Here is a 12,807-nt window from a genome sequence, read left to right as displayed (position 1 = left end):
TGGTTCACGAGTATGTGGGGGGAAATTAGGAAGAGTGTACCCCCACTAGTACGTATAAGATGCCCAACAAGATGGAAGTATGGGGACTTCCACACCTTCACTGTGTGAGGGAAGGCGAAGGCACCATACTGGTTTATCCTCGTATGCTTGTCATCAACCACAGAAACTACGGTAGGCAGCAGCCAGAAGCGAGCCCCTAGAAGCCACGGTGGTAAGTAAGGGGCACGTGGGGGAACAGACAACCCACGAGAACAGTGTGCAGTGGCCAAAATAACATCACCTGCAGAACAAGGGGGGAGGGGGAGTTCACCAAAATAACACCACCTGCAGAACATAGGGGGGGAGGGGGAGTTCACGAACATGAGGGCGGAGAGAAGGTCGATGATGGCTGGAGAGAGAGAGAGAGAGAGAGAGAGAGAGAGAGAGAGAGAGAGAGAGAGAGAGAGAGAGAGGATGTCTGGAGAATGGACGAGACGGGTGGCTGCCCATTCCACTCCGGCTAATGAAGAGGTGGAGGAGGAGGAGGAGGAGGAGGAGGAGGAGGAGGAGCAGCCATCTCCTCGAACGTGAAAAAGCAGCAGCCGCTGCTGTCCACACTGAGGCACATCCGACACCCACCCACCCACTCACTGTAAGGCCAGGTGGGAGGCTAGGAGATCCCCGGCTCACAAGAGGAGTCACTCACAGACACCTGGTGTATCACAACCGCCTTCTGGTTGTGCTGATGTGCGAGGGGGTTGTTGTGGTTTTCCAAGACAGAGTGGAGGATATGGCTATGCCAAACATGGTTACGGGATCGCAAGGAGGAACTGGCGTCTTGGAGACTGGGGCAGAGGGTGATGAGTGGCGCATGAGCTTCCTTGGTGTAGCGATTAGCTGTTCTTGACTGTAATTTCAACCCCTGGCCTACCTACCCGGGTTCGAATCCCGGGAGCGGCGGTCGACCCGCAGTTCACTCAGCTGTTCATCCTTCCATCGGGGTCGGTCGGTTGCCATTTACCGACTCTGCTAAAATAGCGAAAAAAAGAATAAAAGGTTAGAAATAGTACTTCAGCCCTGATTTTCACCAGGTTTCTGCTTCTTCACACGGAGAGGCGGCGGTGCGGGTGGCGGCGGTGGTGCGAATCCAGCGGAGGAGACGTGTTCAGTGCGAGAAAGAGAGGGCGCGATAGAAAACGAGTATCAAGAAGGGGAGACGACGGGAGGAGAAACCGAGATGAGAGATGCAGGCCGGAAACATCGGTGTGAAAGTGGACAGAGGTTCTCCTGCTGGAGAGAAGAGACACCACCTATGGGAAGTCGAGAACATTCCCCCTTTTCTTTAGGAAATGGGCTGCATCGAGGCCATGCTTCCGGAGAGAGAGAGAGAGAGAGAGAGAGAGAGAGAGAGAGAGAGAGAGAGAGAGAGAGAGAGAGAGAGAGAGAGAGAGAGAGAGTATTTGGGAAGCCCTACGCTGGGGAGAATATAGTGGACGGCGTAAGATTCAGGGATAAATGGGGAGATAAGACTACACATGGGGAGACAAAGGTTCCTCCAACAGTGAGAAATGGGGAGATAAGACTACACACGGGGAGACAAAGGCTCCTCCAACAGTGAGTGGGAGATGGGGAGATAAAGGTTCCTCTAACAGTGGGAGATGGGGATAGAAAGGTTCCTCCAACAGTGGGAGATGGGGAGATAAAACTAGACACGGGGAGACAAAGGTTCCTCCAACAGTGGGAGATGGGGATATAAAGGTTCCTCCAACAGTGGGAGATGGGGAGATAAAGGCTCCTCCAACAGTGGGAGATGGGGAGATAAAACTAGACACGGGGAGACCAAAAAAATTTCCCCCAATGTGGAACTACGAGAGAGTACAAGGTACGCGTACCTCCATCACCTGTAGCTCGGGTTATACACATGACATGTCGGGAGATAAGGATAAGTGGATAAATGATTTACGTCAATTACTGGAGATGCTTCAGTAAAATAGGATAAATGAAGTCTGAACATGTAGTGCGATAGCCTCGCTCCCAGAGTCTACAAGAGGCGACAGATGTATGGATACATCTTGTATTTGACTGTAGAAGGCAATACAGGTTTTATAATGAGGCTACAAGAGGCTACAGATCTGTATCTTTCATATCTTCTACATGACTACAAGGAAGGCCGTGCAGCTGATAACATTACCATTCATAATTCTATGTCTCATCATTATTCATAATTCAATGTATCATTATTATCATTCATAACTATGTATCATTATCATCATTCATAATTCTATGTATCATTATTATTCATAATTCTACTTATCACTGTAATTCATAATTCTATGTATCATTATTATTCATAATTCTATGTATCATCATTATTCATAATTCTATGTATCATTATAATTCATAATTCTATGTATCATCATTATCATTATCCATAATCGTATGTATCATCATTATCATCATTCATAATTGTATGTATCATCATTATCATTCTTCATAATCGTATGTATAGCCTCCAGACAAGGCCGCCTCTATGTGTATAATGGCGAGAGAAGCAAATTGCAGGATCTTCTGGGCTAATTGCTCTCTGATAACAGGCAGGGCAATAAGGTCAGTGTATCAGTAGGTCAGGGTGCTCGTTATCACGTCTTATCATCATCACTCTCTCTCTCTCTCTCTCTCTCTCTCTCTCTCTCTCTCTCTCTCTCTCTCTCTCTCTCTCTCTCTCTCCACGCTCGAGCCTTCCCCATGGCAAAATTCTGTCGTATGTATTTACACAAAGACACACACACACATATACACACAGACACACATACACACACACACACAGACACACACACACACACACAGACACAGACACACACACACACACATACACACACACACAGACGCGCGCACACACACACACACACATACACACACACACACACATACACACAGACACACATACACACAGACACACACACATATATACACATACACACAGACAGACAGACATACAGACACACACACACACAGACAGGTGTGGTGGTGGTGGCTGGTTGGTTAGGTGTAGGTGGTGTCCCTGGGTAACGGGTTGGGTGGGGATCACAGGTCGTATGTTAAGTTGACAACTTCTTGGCCGGAAAATCCATCTGGCTGGGCGTGTTCTGATAGACCTCCTCCCTCCCCCGGCACGGGGACCCGGGCGGGGGAAACACGAGTTGTACCGGGTTATGGTGTGGCGGTGTCGTGTTGCAAGGAGAGAGAGAGAGAGAGAGAGAGAGAGAGAGAGAGAGAGAGAGAGAGAGAGAGAGAGAGAGAGAGCGTGTGTGTGTGTCTGTCTGTCTGTCTGTATGTCTATCTGTCTGTCTGTGTCTTTACCTGACTGTCTGCCTGTGTGATTACTATTTGTGTGTGTTGGCCCGTCTCTTAACTTTGTATATGTACGTACCATCCTATAAATGTATGTGTAGACACATACACACACATCTACCCCCAATTCTTTCCAAGAGCTGTGTACTATACATATACAACACCAAACTCCTTTACAATCTCAAGGTCACTGTGATCAGGTCACCCTACACTCTTCTCTCTTCCATGGTCGACAAATCTAAGGTTTATAGCCTCTCCCTCTATATAAATATATCTCAATACTATCAACTCTGGTACCATCTTTCCTGCCCCTCCTTTAGACGAAGCATCGCTCTTCGCTCTTCAGCAGGCGCAGCTACGACCAACCATCCTCGAGACACACACATTCTCCTTTTGACCCCTTGCTGGATGACGTGGGGAGACCTTGCTAAAACACTGCCCTCTCCACGCGCCTGAACGCAGTACTAGTAGTACCTGTCAGCCGACAGCTTGTTTGTGTGCCTATAGCTCCTCTTGTTAATGGTCTCTGGCGACAGGTAACAGACGAGGTCGATAGCTCATCTCCTGTTAGATAATGCTCATTACCGAGGTCTGTTTTCACAGTGACCCCCGTATCCTAATATGACTTGACATCTACCTGGGGGGTTTGAATTTCGCCAACGAAGGATCAGGCCATCTTTGGGAGTCTCCTCAAGTCCCCTTGTAAGGTGGTCCAATCCTCCCTTGTTCTTATATCACTTCCCTTGTGACCTCGGCATCATCTGCAAACATGTTCTAGTCGGAGTCCAAAATCTGTACAACGGCGAGGTAGCGCCAGGAAACAGACGAACAAAGGACAAATCCACTCATATACACATATGTGTATATATATATATATTTTTTTTTTTCATACTATTCGCCATTTTCCGCGTTAGCGAGGTAGCGTTCAGAACAGAGGACTGGGCCTTTGAGGGAATATCCTCACCTGGCCCCCTTCTCTCTTCCTTCTTTAAAAAAAAAAAAAAAAAAAAAAGATGACCGAGCCGTAGAGGGAATCATCCTCACTTGGCTCCCTTCTCTGTTCTTTCTTTTGGAAAAGATAAAAACAGGAGGGGAGGATTTCCAGCCACCCGCTCCCTTCCTTTACTTATATATATATATATATATATATATATATATATATATATATATATATATATATATATATATATATATATATATATATCGTTATTTAGTGTGACAGTAATTAGCAACTAACTAAAAATCTTGATAAAGGTATATGAATGGGTTATGAAAAGTGTTAAAGGTGTACCATAAAAAATGAGGAATGTGTGTTGTGGAAGAAAATGAACAAGTGTGACATAAAATGCCCCCTCCTCCCCCCTCCCCCCCAGGAACATTAATAAACCTCAACCAAAATATTAATTCAGAGGGATTTGTAATTTTCTAGTTGTAGTGAACACATCCATGGCTCACCAACAGTGAGGCACTGCTCCAACCCAGCAGTGAACACATCCATGGCTCACCAACAGTGAGGCACTGCTCCAACCCATCAGTGAACCCAGCAGTGAACACATCCATGGCTCACCAACAGTGAGGCACTGCTCCAACCCATCAGTGAACCCAGCAGTGAACACATCCATGGCTCACCAACAGTGAGGCACTGCTCCAACCCATCAGTGAACCCAGCAGTGAACACATCCATGGCTCACCAACAGTGAGGCACTGCTCCAACCCATCAGTGAACCCAGCAGTGAACAAATCCATGGCTCACCAACAGTGAGGCACTGCTCCAACCCAGCAGTGAACCCAGCAGTGAACACAAGACAGAGCCGGTAGATACGGTGCCAATGACGTGGGGGGAAGGTTTGGGGAGGGGAAAGGCAGGGAGCACTGTGGTACCAGCCGCTGAGGACAATTTCAAATAAGGCTTTTTCGTGACGACTTTCTTTAATGTACGACTTTTACTTCGTGGGAGTTACTGGAATACACACACTTACCGCTACAGGAACTTAAGATCTAATAATTATGTATCCGAGATACACCGAGCCTTAAACTTTTATCGCTAAAGGTCATATAGTTATGTGTGTGTGTGTGTGTGTGTGTGTGTGTGTGTGTGTGTGTGTGTGTGTGTGTGTGTGTGTGTGTGTGTGAATGACACCAAGGGAAGACGACGAGAGAAAGACAAAGTAATTCCATGAGCTGACCCTGTGGTAGCAGGGGTGGGAGAGGGAGAGAGAGAGAGAGAGAGAGAGAGAGAGAGAGAGAGAGAGAGAGAGAGAGAGAGAGAGAGAGAGAGATCTTAAGGGACGACCTTAAACCACGTAGGGATGACACTGAACTGCCCTTGACAAATACCTCATCTTCAATCCTCTTCGCTGGCCTTCATGACTGGGAGTTGAGCAATATATATCCCCCTCGTACATACGTAAACTCACTTGAGACACATTATGATAATATATTCTCAGCTTTCCAATGCTATTTTTCTTCTTTTTTTTTAATCTAATTTCCCCTCTGCTCCAGAAATGGCCAGTGTTAAAGAGAGTTAATCTCTGCCATATGCTAACGTAAGGTTGGTGAAGGTCCATGATCGTGTGTGTGTGTGTGTGTGTGTGTTAACAAGGCCGTGCATGCGACCTAGTGCTACACATTAGCGGTTCTCGCTCGCTCCTCTGCTACAGAGGGTGCTACACATTAGCGGCTCTCGCCTCGCTCCCTTGCTACAGAGGGTGCTCCACATTAGCGGCTCTCGCTCCCCTGCAACTGAGGGTGCTACACATTAGCGGCTCTCGCTCGCTCATCTTGCAACAGAGGGTGCTACACATTAGCGGCTCTCGCTCGCTCCCCTGCTACAGAGGGTGCTACACATTAGCGACTCACTCTCTCCCCTGCTACAAAGGGTGCTACATATTAGCGGTTCTCGCTTGCTACAGAGGGTGCTACACATTAGCGGCTCTCGCTCCCCTGCTACAGAGGAGCACTGAGGAAGAACAGCGACAGGTGTACGAGAAACGAACACTGTTTATAACACCAGACAGCAATCAGGAGCAACAAGATCATCTATAACAACAAAATACGCTAATATATATATATATATATATATATATATATATATATATATATATATATATATATATATATATATATATATATATATATATAAATATAAATATAAATATATATATATATATATATATATATATATATATATATATATATATATATATATATATATGTATGTATGTATAAGGCAATACCTATTGATACAAATGGTGCAACGGCAGTACCAACGGTGAACTACCAAGTAACGAGATGACAAAACGCGACGCAGAGAGAGCGGAAAACACACACAGACACACATACACACACACACACACACACACACATACATACATACATACATACATACACACACACACACACACACATACATACATACATACATACACACACACACACACACACACACACACACACACACACGAAAACTAACGGCTGCTCTACGCTGTAGTTAACACAAGACACCACAGAGCAAACATCACCTTCACTAACACCGTAGTTATCATCATCTATCCTACATTATTTTCGCTCAGATAATCGACCGCCCCCCCCCCCCCCCCCCCCCCCCGTCGTGGTGATAAAACACCTCTGTTGTTGCATGGGCGATGGTGCCACATTACAAAGAGAATTATAACCTCCAACACTTATGTTATCAGATCTCATGATAACCGCAAGATATGGTATAGCCGTGGAGTTCAATGGGGGGGGGGGGAATATTGTCAAGTCAGTCTGTATATTTGTATGTATGGTATCTATAGTGGTGGGTGGGTGGGGGAGGAGGCCTTCTGCTGTACTGTCCTGTCTCCATCTATAGTGGTGGGTGGTAGGGGAGGAGGCCTTCTGCTGTACTGTCCTGTCTCCATCTATAGTGGTGGGTGGTGGAGGAGCCTTCTGCTGTACTGTCCTGTCTCCATCTATAGTGGTGGGTGGTGGAGGAGCCTTCTGCTGTACTGTCCTGTCTCCATCTATAGTGGTGGGTGGGGGAGGAGCCTTCTGCTGTACTGTCCTGTCTCCATCTATAGTGGTGGGTGGGGGAGGAGGCCTTCTGCTGTACTGTCCTGTCTCCATCTATAGTGGTGGGTGGGGGAGGAGCCTTCTGCTGTACTGTCCTGTCTCCATCTATAGTGGTGGGTGGGGGAGGAGGCCTTCTGCTGTACTGTCCTGTCTCCATCTATAGTGGTGGGTGGTAGGGGAGGAGGCCTTCTGCTGTACTGTCCTGTCTCCATCTATAGTGGTGGGTGGTGGAGGAGCCTTCTGCTGTACTGTCCTGTCTCCATCTATAGTGGTGGGTGGGGGAGGAGCCTTCTGCTGTACTGTCCTGTCTCCATCTATAGTGGTGGGGGGGGGAGGAGGCCTTCTGCTGTACTGTCCTGTCTCCATCTATAGTGGTGGGTGGGGGAGGAGCCTTCTGCTGTACTGTCCCGTCTCCATCTATAGTGGTGGGTGGGGTGGAGGAGCCTCCTACTGTAATGTCCTGTCTCCATCTATAGTGGTGGGTGGGGGAGGAGCCTCCTGCTTTACTATCCTGTCTCCATCTATAGTGGTGGGTGGGGAAGAGCCTCCTGCTTTACTATCCTGTCTCCATCTATAGTGGTGGGTGGGGGAGGAGCCTTCTGCTGTACTGTCCTGTCTCCATCTATAGTGGTGGGTGGGGGAGGAGCCTTCTGCTGTACTGTACTGTCTCCATCTATAGTGGTAGGTGGGGGAGGAGCCTTCTGCTGTACTGTCCTGTCTCCATCTATAGTGGTAGGTGGGGGAGGAGCCTTCTGCTGTACTGTCCTGTCTCCATCTATAGTGGTGGGTGGGGAAGGAGCCTTCTGCTGTACTGTCCTGTCTCCATCTATAGTGGTGGGTGGGGGAGGAGCCTTCTGCTGTACTGTCCTGTCTCCATCTATAGTGGTGGGTGGGGGAGGAGGCCTTCTGCTGTGCTGTCCTGTCTCCATCTATAGTGGTGGGTGGGGGTGAAGCGGCCTCTTGCTGTACTACCCTGCCCATCTACAGCGCTGTAGCTGTACCTTGCTGTACGCACCGTAGTTGAAGACGGCTTGGGGGATGCAAATGTGGCCCGAGTGTTGTGATGTGAGAGCTGGATAGACCGTTGATTGGGCCTCTGTCTGCATTGATTGTATCACTGGAGGTGAATAGTGTGTGTGGGCAGGCGTGTCGAGGGTCGAGTCTGTGTGTGCCCCAAAAACATCTCTCTGCTGCCAACAGCCAAGCACACAGTGCCACCATCGAGCACACAGTGCCACCGTCTAACACACAGTGCCACCGTCTAGCACACAGTGCCACCGTCTAGCACACAGTGCCACCATCGAGCACACAGTGCCACCGTCTAGCACACAGTGCTACCGTCTAGCACACAGTGCCACCATCTAGCACACAATGCCACTACCTAGCACACAGTGCCACCATCGAGCACACAGTGCCACCATCGAGCACACAGTGCCACCATCTAGCACACAGTGCCACTGCCCAGTACTGCCATTATCAAATGCCAACAAGGTAGGAGAGTGCCATTTTCAAAGTGCTTACTTTCCGTGCCACTAGGTGGCACAGTGCCACTGTGATCATTCAGTGCCATTATCTAACAGTGCCATCACTCACCTACTACTATCGAGCAAAGTTTCACTGCCACTTGACACTGTGCCATCATTCAGTGCCATTATCGAGCACAGTGCCATCATTCGAGTGCCACTAACTAGCATAGTGCCACTATCTAACACTGTATCACCATTGCCACTATCTAACACTGTATCACCATTGCCACTATCTAACACTGTATCGTCACCTAGCAAAGTTGTCATCATTTCCTTACCACTATCGAGCACAAATCCCCACTTAGTAGTAGTGGTGTCACCCTCTAAGATTGTGCCACTATCTAGCGCCATCATTCACAGTCACCATCTACCCCCAGTGCCACCATGATGGCACAACATCCACTGTTTAGCATAGTGCCACCGTCTACCACACCTACCACCACCACCACCACCTAGGGCAGTGCCAACACCTACCACCAACCACCTAGGACAGTGCCAACACCTACCACCACCACCACCTAGGACAGTGCCAACACCTACCACCAACCACCTAGGGCAGTGCCAACACCTACCACCACCCACCTAGGGCTGTACCAACACCTACCACCACCCACCTAGGGCTGTGCCAACACCTACCACCACTCACACCTACCACCAACCACCTAGACAGTGCCAACACCTACCACTACCACCTAAGGCTGTGCCAACACCTACCACCACTCACACCTACCACCAACCACCTAGGACGGTGGCAACACCTACCACCACCACCTAGGGCAGTGCTAACACCTACCACCACCACACAGAGTTACTGGAAGTGTTATCAGAAGCGAGAACATCCCAAGCCAGAAACATTTTTCCAAAATAATTTTTTTTTTCTTTTTTTTTTGCATCTCTCTAATTTGCAACTAAACAATCGGATAATGAATCATTAATTCGCGTCCGACATGCAGATGCCCCGGCGATAATCATCACCCACTCTAGTGTTATCACATCTAATTCTTATTTACTGGTAATATTAATCAGGCGCGCGCGTTCGGAACGGCGTTTACAATATATATATATATATATATATATATATATATATATATATATATATATATATATATATATTTGCGTGTGTGGACGTGTATGCATATACATGTGTATGTGGGTGGGTTGGGCCATTCTTTCGTCTGTTTCCTTGCGCTACCTCGCTAACGCGGGAGACAGCGACGAAGCAATATATATATATATATATATATATATATATATATATATATATATATATATATATATATATATATATATATAAGATGGAGTGAAAAAGATTTTGTGTGATCGGGGCCTGAACATGCAGGAGGGTGAAAGGAGGGCAAGGAATAGAGCGAATTGGAGCGATGTGGTATACCGGGGTTGACGTGCTGTCAGTGGATTGAATCAAGGCATGTGAAGCGTCTGGGGTAAACCATGGAAAGCTGTGTAGGTATGTATATTTGCGTGTGTGGACGTATGTATATACATGTGTATGGGGGGGGGGGCATTTCTTTCGTCTGTTTCCTTGCGCTACCTCGCAAACGCGGGAGACAGCGACAAAGTATAAAATATATATATATATATATATATATATATATATATATATATATATATATATATATATATATATATAACACGGGCTGATCAAAACTGGCTGTATGCAGAAACAATACGCAAAAAAATGAGGTAATGGGGGAAATGGGGGGGGCTTTGTGTGGACACAAACATACCCCTCCCCCACCCACCCACCCACCCCCCCATTAGCCAAATAATTCGGGGCGGTCCTACGCGCACACCAACACTTTGCATTACATATACGTCTGTAAAAACAGCCATGACACACTCCATTATACCGGGTACTCTCTCTCTCTCTCTCTCTCTCTCTCTCTCTCTCTCTCTCTCTCTCTCTCTCTCTCTCTCTCTCCCACCCACCTAGCACTGGCCTCCTCCTCCTCCTTCCTCCCGGGGCTGGTGTGACCAGGCTAGGTCCCTTCCTTCCACTGGTGTGTACCTGCACTGGTGTCTGGTAGTACATGGTCGGGTCCCTCCTCTGGGGGCCTATATGCTGCTGCCATCCACCAGCCACCTCGCCTGGTTCGCAAAGCCGCTACCTGGTCTGTTCTACACTCTTGCTAGCTTGGAGACCTCGTCTCTTCAACATCCTGTTACCTGGTAGCCCTCGTCTGTTGAACAGTGTTTACCTGGTAACCTTCGTCTGTTTAACACTTACCTGGTAGTCATTGTCTGTTTAACGCTGCTACCTGGTAACCCTCGTCTGTTTAACACTGTTACCTGGTAGCCCCCCTGTCTGTTTAACACTGCTAGTTAGGCTCTGTTCCATATTCCACCACCTACTTCCCCTCTTCTGTTCACCATTCTGCCACCTAGCAACCCTCGTCTGTTCAACATTCTGCTATCTATTAGCCCTTTAGTCTGTTTCATCACTGCCAGCTAGTAGCTCTTGTCTATCACAATACTTCTGCTGTTCAGCAGCCCCTTGTCTGTTTACCAGGTTGACCTGAGGTGCCCACAACTCTAACCCACCAAAACAGACAGCTGGGCTGACACCAGCCGAGTCCCACACAAGGTTTGAAAGCTCAACTTCTAAGACGTTAGTTGAGTCTTCCATCAAAATCAAACACGTCTCCTCTCAGACCCAATCAGAAATAAGATGGGAAAATAGCACGACCCAAATTACCTCTTTCTTCAAGGTTTTTCCCCACTGGCTGAGCAGTGGGGGCGACCACGAGAGACTGCAGGTGGTTCGACTGAGCCCACAGGAGGAATCCAAGCCCCTTCTGTTCATCCAGCCGAGTACGGCAGTCCCCCGACCCTGTGTTTCCAAAGCTTCCCGCACGGGTCAGGAGACCAATGACCTGACCTCGGTCCGCGACGCGTCCCGTACGCCCACTACCCCTCGCTGAACAAGTGAGAGAGAGAGAGAGAGAGAGAGAGAGAGAGAGAGAGAGAGAGAGAGAGAGAGAGAGAGAGAGAGAGTGCGTACGTGGCCTCTGAATCAAACCACTTCAAAACACCCTCTTCTGCTCTCTCAACCACGCTCTTTTTATTTCCACACATCTCTCTTACCCTTACGTTACTCACTCGATCAAACCACCTCACACCACACATTGTCCTCAAACATCTCATTTCCAGCACATCCATCCTCCTGCGCACAACTCTATCCATAGCCCACGCCTCGCAACCATACAACATTGTTGGAACCACTATTCCTTCAAACATACCCATTTTTGCTTTCCGAGATAATGTTCTCGACTTCCACACATTCTTCAAGGCCCCCAGAATTTTCGCCCCCTCCCCCACCCTATGATCCACTTCCGCTTCCATGGTTCCATCCGCTGCCAGATCCACTCCCAGATATCTAAAACACTTCACTTCCTCCAGTTTTTCTCCATTCAAACTCACCTCCCAATTGACTTGACCCTCAACCCTACTGTACCTAATAACCTTGCTCTTATTCACATTTACTCTCAACTTTCTTCTTCCACACACTTTACCAAACTCAGTCACCAGCTTCTGCAGTTTCTCACATGAATCAGCCACCAGCGCTGTATCATCAGCGAACAACAACTGACTCACTTCCCAAGCTCTCTCATCCCCAACAGACTTCATACTTGCCCCTCTTTCCAAAACTCTTGCACTGACGTGCTGTCAATGGATTGAATCAGGGCATGTGAAGCGTCTGGGGTAAACCATGGAAAGTTCTGTGGGGCCTGGATGTGGAAAGGGAGCTGTGGTTTCGGGCATTATTGCGTGGTAGCTAGAGACTGAGTGTGAACGAATGGGGCCTTTGTTGTCTTTTCCTAGCGCTACCTCGCACACATGAGGGGGGAGGGGGATGTTATTCCATGTGTGGCGAGGTGGC

The 12,807-nt window shown here is 47.9% G+C and overlaps 1 protein-coding gene across 1 annotated transcript in view; it reads right to left on the bottom strand.

The window, feature by feature from the left end:
• Window positions 1-12,807, bottom strand: part of LOC139751466 (uncharacterized) — a 690,594-nt gene that overhangs the window by 638,335 nt on the left and 39,452 nt on the right. The window lies entirely within an intron of this gene.

Source organism: Panulirus ornatus, chromosome 11 (genome assembly GCF_036320965.1).
Source record: "Panulirus ornatus isolate Po-2019 chromosome 11, ASM3632096v1, whole genome shotgun sequence".
NCBI classification, from domain to species: Eukaryota; Metazoa; Arthropoda; class Malacostraca; order Decapoda; family Palinuridae; genus Panulirus; species Panulirus ornatus.
This window is presented reverse-complemented; position numbering and strand designations above follow the sequence as displayed.